This window comes from Chelonoidis abingdonii, chromosome 3, assembly GCF_003597395.2.
Source record: "Chelonoidis abingdonii isolate Lonesome George chromosome 3, CheloAbing_2.0, whole genome shotgun sequence".
NCBI lineage: Eukaryota > Metazoa > Chordata > Testudines > Testudinidae > Chelonoidis > Chelonoidis abingdonii.
Genome location: NC_133771.1, coordinates 30,315,142 through 30,327,846, shown reverse-complemented (window position 1 = coordinate 30,327,846; position 12,705 = coordinate 30,315,142).

Sequence of the window (12,705 nt, the reverse complement as noted above, 5' to 3'; positions counted from 1 at the left end):
ATCATCACCTAAGGTCCAACTGCAGAATCTTTATTCTTGGTTATAAGTGACAGAAAGGACATAGTTTGACTGTCAGATCCCAGCATAAGTTTGCAGGGCTGGCAATCAGAAAATTTTTCTTTTGACATGTAAGTGGAACAGATGTGATATGAATTAAGAAAAAAAGTGTATTCTGCTTTTCTACTTTTCTAACTAAAATAATAAGACTTATTAGGTATATAGTGCTTTTCAGCCATAGATCTCAAAATACTTTACAAAGGAGGTATTATCCCCATTTTAGAGGTGCGGTAATTGAGGCACAAGGAGGCAAAGTGACTTGTCCAAGGTCACAGAGGTGACAGAGTTGGGAGTAGAACCTAGGTCCTCTAAGTTCCAGTCCAGTGCTCTATCCCATTTTAAATGGACACAGGGAGAAATAATTTGGCCTAAAATTTAGATTTTATAAAAACAAACTTTTACAAATACAGTAGAAATGATTGTCATGAAACATTTTTTCATATATTTAAAAACATTCACCTGCAGTACTTGAAACCCAAACATTGCAGCACTGAGAAACTGAAAGTGAAACCAGTTGTAACAAAATTGAAACTGACTTCACTAATTTTCATTGTTCATGCTAAGATAAATATGAAAAAGTAAACACAGCACATAGGGATAAGTAAATAGACTTTTAAAAGTTATTTTACTTTTACTAATCTAAGGTGTTATTAGTAAACTGGAAAAAGACATTTCTTTACAATATATTACAAGTCAACAGTGTCCTCTTAAGTACAGCAACTTATGCACTCTTGTCACGTCCCACAAAACTGAGTCAACATAGAAAGAAACTATATTTTTAATTAATAGTTTGCAATGCATTTTACATAGATACACAATTATACAAATAATTAAAGAAGAGGGAATGCATGTCCCCAGAATGAAAGAGAGGGAGGGGAAGAAACTGACAGAAGAAGAAAGCAGAAGTGAAGGAGAAAGGTGATCCATAGTGTGTTCAGCAAATGCAGAACATGTAAAGTGGAAGTGTGATACAGATATGAATTAGTGATCATACAATAACATCTATATAACTATCTATAATTTCAGTTTTTCTGGGCTAGCAGTTCTCAGCATTCCCAACCCTAGAATCCTCCTGGATGCCCACACTGAGCCGCCCATGAAAACGGTACATCCACTGCTAACAAAGCCAGGTCTTGAGCTCACTATGCCCTTTCCAATAAGCATGCATACACCTAGCCCTGATTTCCTTAATTTGGGGGCTCAGAAAGGATGGTGTTAAGTGCAGTAATGAATAGGTCAGATACCCCTGTGAGTGAAGATATGTAGAGGATCAGATTGTCAGCTACTGTTGGTAACATTGAGAATTAAAAGTGGATTCCAGTGGTGTGGCAAGTGATGCTGCACATTTGAACACAGGTTAAGAGAAAGAACTTCCCTTGGTCAAAGCTGGAGTCAAAGCTAAATGCTAATACCCATATCTTGAGAAATATGCCTGGTCAAAGCCTGTGTTTTATCTTTCTTACAAAAATTAACACTTCCAGCAGTACAGTGCCCTAAACATCAACTGGGTTAATCTCCTTGACCTATATCTTATGTTTTATTGAGGCTGCAAACAATAAAACAACCTTTGCGTGCAATTTTCCTGAAATTTAGCAGAAACATTATTGTTGGTATGAAGTAGAGAATGAACTTTTAACTCTTTTTTCCATGCAATTTTAAATACTTTTGCAATAGTTTTATTGAAAAATTATATATACATACTATTTGTTTGTTTACATTGATAATACATTGGTAAGGGGGTAGGTGGCCAATCCTTAGCTCCATAAGTCTTCTTATGTGCATATTTGCAAGATCAGGATCTAACTATGCCGTTGGCAGAACATAGTGGTTTTTTTTAATAGCATACTGCAATTTAATATTGTCAGGTTTCAATCAATATCATCACATCTCTGTTTTAATTTAAATTTTGCCTAATTGGTAGCTGATTTTCTCTTTTCCAAATAGATCATTAATTGAGTAGCAGTGATCTGTGAATAATTACTGGGAGGTAACTGTCTAGGAAAAAACAATTCTGGTGTTATCCTGTTTCTGGCAGTTTTGGAGTCTGATTCACTGCAGTTATAGATTAGTTCATTCTTATCACTTTTTGTAGGGTGAAATCCAAGGATTTCAAAGTTCTTTGAAAACATTAATGAATTAAGCTTCACAATACCTCTGTGCAGTAGAGAAGTATTAGTATATTTATTTAATATATGGGGACACTGAGGCACAGAAATGTTAAGTGACTTGCCCCATATCACAGAGGAAGTTTGAATTAAGACATCATTCCCCTCCAACCAACACTGAAAAATGAGTAGTGGGAATAAAGCAAGCAAAAACAAGAAAACAAAAAGCTAAACCAAATAAATATTCCTTGTATTGTGCCTCAAAAGCTGCCGAACACAATCCATGTTGGATTACTAAGGCTAATGAAGTCAAAAGCTGAGGGCCCCCTATGCTCGTGGAGAGTTCAGTCCTAGGAACTGATAGCTCTTACATGCTGTGATGGAGAATAGGGTAAGAGGTGGTTTCTCAGATAACCATTCAGGGGTTTAAAGATTATTACCAACACTCTTCATCCAAAAATAAGTCATTTACATTTGCTTCATTAGCGTAACAGATTATTTTTATTTTTAGATACATAAATACTAAATGCAGAAAAATCAGAAATAGAGGTTTGTTTCTTATTTTCCTTTTGGCATATGTTGGTATTTTAATTCATTTTCATGGTTAATGAAGATCTATTTTACACATGCCAGGTAATAACATGGCCACCCAGAGGATTCAGGGGGCCTGGGGCAAAGCAATTTCGGGGGCCCCTTCCATAAAAAAAAGTTGCAATACTATAAAATACTATATTCTTGTGGGGGCCTCTGTGGGGCCTGAGGCAAATTGCCCCACTCCACCTCCTGCCCCCCGGGGCAGCTCTGGATAATAAAACCACAAACACATAAAGGAAGGAATGTGCTATGGGCCTCCATATTCTGGATGGTGATAAGGAGCTCAGTATGTTAAAATGATTAAGTTAAGTTAAAAAATTAGCCAAAGTCATAGTAGTCAGTGATTTTCCTATTCCAGTGTTAGTTGGTTGAATGTTATACCTGGGTAGGATCTGAAGAAACAATTTCCTGATGCTGTATCATTTCATTAATTTATACAGCATCTGTTGCTTTGCAACAAGGTGCATTAAAGACATCATAATTTTCAAAACCCATACATTTCCAAAGCAACCCTCAGTAAGAGTGCCACTACCATATCAATCACTAACACAGGCCAGATATAAAAATATTAAACCATGCAAATCAAATATATAATTAAATACAACCCAAAACAAATACATGTTAAGCAGAATAAATTAGCTTTATACTTTAAACTATATAGATAAAAGAGGCCATTGACCTCCAGGATCTGGAACAGGTATGATTTATTATTATTTCTTCTTACTGTTTCTAGTAGCACCCACAATGTGCTATATGATGTATACATACATACAGGAGGGTACAGTCCCTGCTATGCAAAAGTTTACAATCTATAAAGACAAATGCCAAAGGATAGATGAAAGGAGGTAAAACACACAAAGTGGTCTAGGTGAGGACTGGACATTTCTTGATAATGCAAGGCTTGTTCTCTCTGTGCATTTGATTTAATTAGATATATAAAATATCCCCAGCTGCCTCTCAACATTGCCACTGCTGGCTTCTTTGGGGCACTGGGAAGGTGGCAAAAATATATACCTGGGTTACTTGAAAAGGATCCATAGTGCTGGTCAGTGGTGGATTTAGAATTAGTGGGGCCCTGTGTGCAGCTTCATTTTTGGGGGCCCCATCAGGACCCACCCAAGAAAAAGAACATTCTCTCTTATCTGCCCTCTGTTTTTAATTCTTTTTTTCTTCATCCTCCTCTTATATTGTGAGTTATGGGAAGTAAATGAAAATGAAGTGAGGTACCTTGAGTGGGGCAGGGGGTTGGGGTGCAGTAGGCAGTATGGGGGGCGGGATCTTGGCTGGGGCAGGGGGTTGGGCTGTGGGAGGGGCTGAGGGGTGAAATCTCTGGGAGGAAGTTTGGATGCGAGATGCAGGCTTTGGGCTGGGGTTGGAGGGAAGGGGGCTGGTGCTTACCTCAGGTGGCAAGGCTCCCAAAGCAACCAGCACACACACCCCTCCGGCAGCAGCTTCTAGATGGGGAGATCAGGGGAGGTCTCCATGCACTGCTGCCCACAGGCACCACCCCCACAGCTCCCATTGGCCACAGTTCCCAGCCAATGGGAGCTGTGGAGTCGGTGCTCAGGGCAGGGGCAGCGTGCAGAGACACACCCACCCAGAGGCCGCAGGGACATGCCAGCCATTTTCTGGAGCGAAGCGGTGCGGAGGGAGGGAGGCAGAGCAGACAGGGAGCCACCTTAGCTCTGCTTCTGGCACATCTCTGCACACTCTTTCGGGCGCAGGTTCAGCTGGTCACCGTGCACTGCCCCTGCCCACCACCATCAGGGGCACACAGAGATGTGCCAGCAGCCAGCTGCTTCTGGGAGCAGCATGGGGCCACTGTCCATGGCATGCAGGAAGCCTGCCTGTCTGAGTCCTACTGCGCCGCCGGCCTAGACTTCGGCAGGTTGTCAGATATTTGTCCTGCATTTTGGGCGCCCCCCCCCCCCCCCCGGTCATTGGGGGTCCTGTGCCACCGCACGGTTTGTTTCATTGTAAATCCTCTTCTGGTGCAATTGTGCCAGATTCTGTGCTGCACCTCTCAGGAGGAAAGCACATCCTGGAGAGTGGGGTTAGGGATAGCTTTAAGTCAGAGTTCTTGAAAAGTTTGAGTGTCTACATGGCTTTAGAGATAAGAATTTAGTCACTGTGAGGAATGATGCCATTTGTATTTAAACAGACCAGTCAGGCTGCAATTCAAACAGTCGACAGAGAGAGAAAGAAAGAGAGAGAGATGGAATAACCAAGATCCTGTTTTTCATTTTACATGGATTTCTGAGTCTGATTTTCTTTCTCAGTTCTCACTTTCTCTAGTTGTAGTGCTTTTTTTGTTTTGCATCTTTCTTCCTTCAGCACACTTACATTTCCCTTACACTGTACCTATGGCCACAGCCTGAACAATCAATCTTGACAATTGTTACTAAATATGACTGTCAAGAATTTCCTGGCTGAATAGTTTTTTGTCAGAAAATGAGAATTCATCTTAAGCTAAACGTTTCACAGAAACGTATTGATTTCTATGAACTTCCACCAAACCCAGGCAAGATTCTGATGGTTTTTTGTCTGATTTCTTGCCAGCTCGCTGGATGAGGTGTTGGGGATCCCAAGCATCTAGGCAGCTCTATCGTAGGGATGCCTTGGCTTTCAGGATTTATGTCCCTGGGTCAATCCCACAATACAAACTGCTCCAGGGTTAGAGCTCTTGGTTCACCATCAGTCTGCTAGCCACATCTTAGCTATGAGTCTTGAACCTTGGGTTCTCAGACTCAATTGCATTTTAAAATTTTGGAAATGAAATGTTTTGATTATTTTGAAATGAAATTATTCAGATTTTCCCCTCCATAGGAAATATCAAAATTTAGACTTTTCATTCTGAAATGATAAAAAAAAAATTCAGAATTTTAGAATTCCTCCTTGAACAGAAATTCCAACTTTCAACCAGGTTAAAAAGCTGTTCTTCATCTTAGGTTTCGGGGGGAGAGGAGGCTGCCTGATCTAAATCATATCTATTAATCTGTTTGACACATTAATGTGGGTTTGACCCATCTATGCAGCTGGAACAAACTGTTAAAAACTGTTTAATAAACTCTGCTGTTTTGCCTGTTCACAAGGTCTGTTTTCCCAGCCCTGACTGATTCCTATTTCCTCTTCAGTGAAGTGCCCCTGCAGCAACCACACCTTTCTCCTGCTCTTTTCAACTGCCTAATTCTAACTGCTTCTCCAAAATGAAACTGAATCTTTCAGGATCTTCTGATTCCAACACTTTTGGCAGCAAATTTAAAACTGATAAAATAAATACTCTTGTCACTCAGTATATAGCTAACGTATGGAACTCACTGCCACAAGATATAATTGAGACGAAGAGTTTAGTAGGATTCAATAAAAGGATTAGACACAGGTAGTGTATAGGAATTGGATAATGTCCCTCTAAGTAGTTTGTGACCTCTCTGGTGGCCCTTACTATCTTTTATGTTTTAAAAGCCATTAGAATCCTGCCAGAGTCCAATGTGTATTTGGACCCAACAATTTCTTCATATTACTTACGTTGTGTAAAGAGCAAAAGACACAACCTATATGTGGTCCTGCCTCAGGACAGGGGACTGTACTTGATGCCCTCCTGAGGAACACTTCCAGTCCTACATTTCTATGATGCTATGATAATCAGAAGAGTTATATTAGATAAGAAAGATGTATAGCCTTTACAAAACATGTTAAGGACATAAGCCAACCATTAGATAATGGAGACTAGGAAGATATGTTTCCAATGGACAATTCATTCCATAATTGTTGACTGCTAGGGTTTCTTTCTTCTTAAGTATCAAGTACTATCTGCTATCAGAAAAAATACTGTACTAGATGGAGCCAGTGATCCCATAGGTATGGCAATTCCTATGTTCCATAAGAGCACCAGACCAAAATTTATGTCTAGGACAATACACACAATGAAGATTTCGGGCTAGTTTACAGCAGTGATCAGAAAAGTAAAGAGGAAGTAAATTATATGAAAAGTGTTACAATATTGTTGTAGCAGAGTGGATCTCTGCTCCGGCCCTGAAGGGGTTAAAAACAGCCCAGGGAAGGGGCTGGGGCTGGAGCAAGCAGCCTTTTGAGCTGGGCTGATTGGGGAAGTGGCTGCAGCTGGTGCCACGCCCCAAACTGAGCCACAGGCCCTTATAAAAGGGCAGAGAAGCCAGGAACCCAAGAGTCTCTTTCTGTGTTCAGAAAGAGAAGGGCCTGGCTGCTGAGATAAGGTACCTAGCGTGGAGCAGGGCTGGGGAAAGGCTGGGGAGCTCCTGCCTGGAGAGCCCCAGGCTGTGGCCTAGTAGTAGGCTAGGAGGTACTAGGGTTGCAGGGTGCAACTCAGGGGTAGGCCAAGGCAGCAGGCCCAAGCTCCTTTGCCGATGATGAGAGGCTAATACTGTAGTCTGCCCCAGGGCGTGGGGCTAGCTAATGACTGGGCAGTTGCCAAGACCCTGAGGCAAAGTGGGGATAGAGGGTGGGGTTGCCTGGGGAGGGGAAACCCCTAAGAGAAAGGGGTTACTGCCAGGGGGGCAGCACCCCATGTAAAAGGGGGACTGGGGTCCAGGGAGGGACACGGGGCCAGAAGGCAGATCACCAGCCTGCAGAGGGGACTCCAGCTGCATGTTCGAGCTAATTCCCTGAAGCAACCAGCAGGAGGTGCCACAGGGGTGAGCTCGCCCGGTTACAATTGTACAAAACAATGGCATGCCTTCATCTGCAGTACTGAGATCATCTTGCCACAAGAAAGATGTACTGGAGCTTCAGAGAAGGGAAGGAAAACTGATTAGAACTAATTAAGGTTTACATACAACCAGAGATTATTTAGCGTGGAGAGGAGACAATTTTAAGATTATTCAAATTGAGAGTTATACTGAAAATGAATCAGATGCTGCATTGTTCCTGCCTCCTGATATAGGAATAGGAGATATGAAATTAAACTAAGATAGTCAATGTAAAATAAACAAAAGGAAATACATATATATACAGCCTTTGGAATTCACTGCTGCCTAAGGCTATCAACCCAAATCTGAAACAGGAATTTTAAAGAACTGAATTACTTTATTAGAGAGACAAGGTGGGTGCGGTAATATTTTATTGGATCAACTTCTGTTGGTGAGAGACAAGCTTTCAAACTTACACAGAGCTCTTCTTCAGGTCTGAGAAACTAACTCAGAGTGCGTACTAAAAAGAAGGTGGAACAATTTGTTTAGCATAAGTACATTAGTTAACACATTTCTCTCACTATATAAGTTCCCATTAATATCTACAGCTTTACAAGTGAATATGGCCAGTCAGGTCTTTTGCTTCAGGACATAAGATATCAGTCACTGCTAGAGGCAGGTTACTCTTTTCTTTGTACCACTGGTCTGTCTTGTGTGCAAGTTCTTACTTTGTGCTATACCTGTTATTTATGTTCTAATATAGTGCTAGTAAAAGACTAACAACAGGGGAGCTTGAACTCACTCTTTGTCCAGACAGCAGGCATTGCATAGGCAGCCAAGTAATCTTTCTGGCACTACATGTGGCATATCTGCCACTACCTGACCTGAAAAAAGTTCAGAAATTATTTGCAGGGAAAGTAGACGAGTTTTCAGGTTCCTCCATTTACTGGCTTTTCAAAGAGACTGTGAACAAAGATAATAATTTTAAGGGTGATTTTTGTGTTTGTTGCACTGGACTTAGATCCCTGGTTAATTTGTTATACGATGCCATGCGCTTGCCAAATGGTAACGGTCAATGGAGACATTTCAGGTGCCTTGAACAGAATTCTTTTCCTGGGGACCCTGGCACCACTCTAAGGCAGACTTGCCATTCTTAGGCAGTCTTTTCTTGGGTAGCAGTGCACTTGTATGCCATCCACCATGGCAGTGCCTTCAGGGAGCACGTTGTTGGGACTTTTTACCAGCAGATTCACTTCAGGGAGTCAGGCATAGTGCTCTTTCCCCACTTAAAATCGCCTTCAGAGGACCCAACACTGGGGTTCCTCTCTAAATGGAGTTGGACTACCTAGACTTTCCTATTCTGGGAACGGAACTGTCAATCTCAGTCTATTCTCTCCTAATAATATTGCCATTAGCATTTCACCGGACTCTTTACTGCCTGAGAGACAAGACTTTACTTACTAGAGAAAACAAACTCTGTAGCAACCCATTTCCAAGTGCCACTTCCAATTCTCCAAATACCCTTTTCAAAAGCCACCCTACTCTGTCATTGTCAGTACCAATTGCCATTCTGATTCAGGCACGCTGGTGAACAGTCGTTTCTGATTTCATATTTGGGTTTAGTGAAAGAACATCACTTTTATATAAACTGAGATAAAAAATATTAATTAAATGCAAACCAGATAACTTGCCTAACTTGTGATATCAGAGGTAGGAAAAAGAAGAGGGTTTGTTTGCTGTTTTATCACATTTTCTTTCCACGTGTGAAGATAGCTCTGCAGATTTCCGCTCCTTGTCCCACATAAATTGCTCCTGCTTTTCAGTGTTGGATGTAGGGTCTGTTAATTGCTGCTGCAGAGGTAGAAGAGGGAGCATAAATGTGTGCAGTGTTTTCAGCCCAGTCCTACATAAACAGTTATTGTGGTCTTGTTTTTATTTCCAGGCAACAGATGCCAGAAATAAATATATATATATATATATATATATATATATATATATATAGAATATGGAGCACATAAGGACAGCCCCTTTCTCTCCTTGTAGATTCTAATAGTATTAAGACACAACAGCATACAGGTGGAGGCTAGACTTTCTCCATATACAATGGTACAGTATTTATAACACCGGACATGGAAATTTATTTGGAAGACTCCATTAAGTGACCATTTTAATTATGTGAAATTTTATACAGCTCTCCCCCCCCCCCCCCCCCGACACACTTTTCTAAATCGGAGAAGTGGAATGTTTCAGGAGACTGAATATGCTGTAAATCTCTGATAAAAGTGTGGGAGGCTTTCATAATAGAGAAAACAAAAACATATAATCACCATTCATTTTTCTTGAAATATTCTGTACTATTTATTATTTATGCAGGGCCACTGGTGTTCCTGGCACTTTAAAGACAAATCAAAAACAGGCCCATGCACTGAGGCGCTTACTACTTAAAGGCCAAATTGGGCAAAGTACAGAGTGCCTTCAATACCCAATCCTGTTCCACTGAAGTCAATAGGAGTTCTACAGCTGTCTTCAATGGGAATCAAGATGGTAATTGAAGTCAAAACCTGGAGGGCACACATCTTGCAGCAGCAGACTCCAATTTAAATGAAGGGAAGGAAGGGATGACAAAAAATCCGTCTGATCCGAAGAGGTGCTTTACAGCTGTAACTCCCATTGACTGAGGCCCAAAATGGGGGTGGGGTGGGGAAGGAGGCTGCACTGGAAGGATAAGAGTACTGAACTGTATATCCTTTGTAGTTACAGTTATTTGAATTGGAGTTTAGCACAGTATATCCCTTTGCTGGATACTCAAAGAAGAGAGGGAGAACATGTGCTAGGCAGTAGAAGTTATTTGAGTTAATCACAGAGCACAAAGGTACAGAATACTGTATGGTAAAGTCATTACAGAATAGGTTCACAGTTTCATAGACTCCAAAGCCAGAAGGGACCAGTGATCATCTACCTCCTGCATAACACAGGCCATAGAACTTCCCCAGAAAATTTCCTAGAACAGATCTTTGAGAAAAACATGCAATCTTGATTTAAAAATTCCCAGTGATGGAGAATCCACTGCAACCCTTATTAAAAAGAACAGGAGTACTTGTGGCACCTTAGAGACTAACAAATTTATTTCAGCATAAGCTTTCATGGGCTACAGCTCACGAAAGCTTATGCTGAAATAAATTTGTTAGTCTCTAAGGTGCCACAAGTACTCCTGTTCTTTTTGCGGATACAGACTAACACGGCTGCTACTCTGAAAACCTTATTAAATTATTCTAAAAACTAATTACCCTTACTATTAAAAAATTACGCATTATTTCCAGTCTGAATCTGTCTAGCTTCAACTTCCACCCATTGGTTCCTGTTATATATTTCTCTGCTACATTGAAAAGCCCATTATAAAATATTGGTTCCCCCTGTAGGTACTTATAGACGGCAATCCAGTTACCCCTTAATTTTCTCTTTATTAAGCTAAATAGATTGAGTTCTTTGAATCTTTCACTATAAGGCGTATTTTATAATTGTTTAATCATCCTCATGGCTCTTCTGTGAACCTGCTCCAGTTTGTCAACATCCTTCTTGAATTGTGAGCATCAGAACTGGACACAGTATTCCAGCAGCTGTTGCATCAGTGCTAAATAACCGCTCTAATCCTACTCCAGCTCCCCTGTTTATGCATCCCAGGATTGCATTAGCTCTTTTTGCCACAGTATTGCACTGGGAGCTCATGTTCAATTGATTATCCACCACTCAAATATTCAACTCCAATATTTTTTTTAGAGTCACTGCTTCGGAGGATAGAGTCCTCCATTCCGTAACTGTGGCCTACATTGTTTGTTCCTAGCTGTATACATTTCCATTTAGCAGTATTAAAACACATATTGTTTGCTTGCACCCAGTTTACTGAGCGATCCAGATTGCTCTGAATCAGTGTTCTGTCCTCTTCAATATTTACCACTTTCCTAATTTTTGTATCATCTGCAAACTTTATCATTGATGATTTTGTGTTTTCTTCCAGGTCATTGATATAGATGTCAAATAACATGGCCAAGAACTGATCCCTGTGGGACACCATGGAAACACACCTGCTTGGTAATGATTCCTTGTTTACAATTACATTTTGAGGTCTATCAGTTGGCCAGTTTTTAATCTTTAATGTGTGCCATGTTAATTTTATATTGTTCTAGTTTTTTAGAGAAAAAGTGCCAAGTACCAAGTCAAATGCCTTTCAGAAGTCACACTGTTACCTTTAATAACCAAACTTGTAATCTCATAAAAAAGATATCAAGTTAGTTTGACAGGCTCCATTTTCCATAAATCCATGTTGATATACATTAATTATATTACCCTCCTTTAATTCTTTATTAATTGAGTACTGTATCAGCTGCTTCATTATCTTGCCCAGGATGGATGCCAGGCTGATGGGATGACATGAGTAATTATAGCCTATTTATCTTGTTTTAATAAAATTGGCTAACACCAGCTCTCTACCAGTCTTCTAGAACTTCCTTAGTGCTTCAAGACTTATTGGAAATCAGAGAGATTCTCAGCCAACTCTTTTAAAACTCTTGGATACAAGTTATCTGAACCTGCTGATTTAAAAATTACTAACTTTAGTAGTTTCTGTTCAACATCCTCCAGAGCTACTAATGGAATGGAAAGAGTGTTGTTTTTGCCATGTGGAGATTATATCCTCTTTCCCCTCCTCCCCAAATACAACAGAAATATTTATTGAATACTTTTGCCTTTTCTGCACTACTGTTGATAATGGTCCATTACTAGATGGAAATGTAGAATTACCAGGATTCTGTTGAAAATATATTTAATAAAGTAGAACAGAGCTTCAAACTAAATGGTTTTCTTGTGTTTTTTATAATCTTTTTAATCTAGTCACAGTAAACAATTTATTAGGATTAAGGCAAACCTCCTATTGACTTTGAGAGGGGTTTTCCCCACCTAAGGACTGCTGAACTAGGATCATTTTGTTTTACCTCAGAAGTGCTTGTTGTAACTTCAGCTGTGCTAAGAATGCACATCTTCAGCTCCAGTAACTTCTCACTTTGAGCACGTTGTATACTTATTCCTGTAGTGAAGCCACAATCTTTTAATGGTTAGAGACTACATCCAGCACTTGCCTCAAAAGCAATCTCCTGCCACTGAATGGAGAAACCATGTCAGATACACAGTTCCAGTAGAAATACACCATCATTCCTGAGATTCGCAGCTTCAAGATCAAATCACTCTGTCAGGCTTACAGAATCTTGCTGAAAATAGTTTATTTCTCAGCA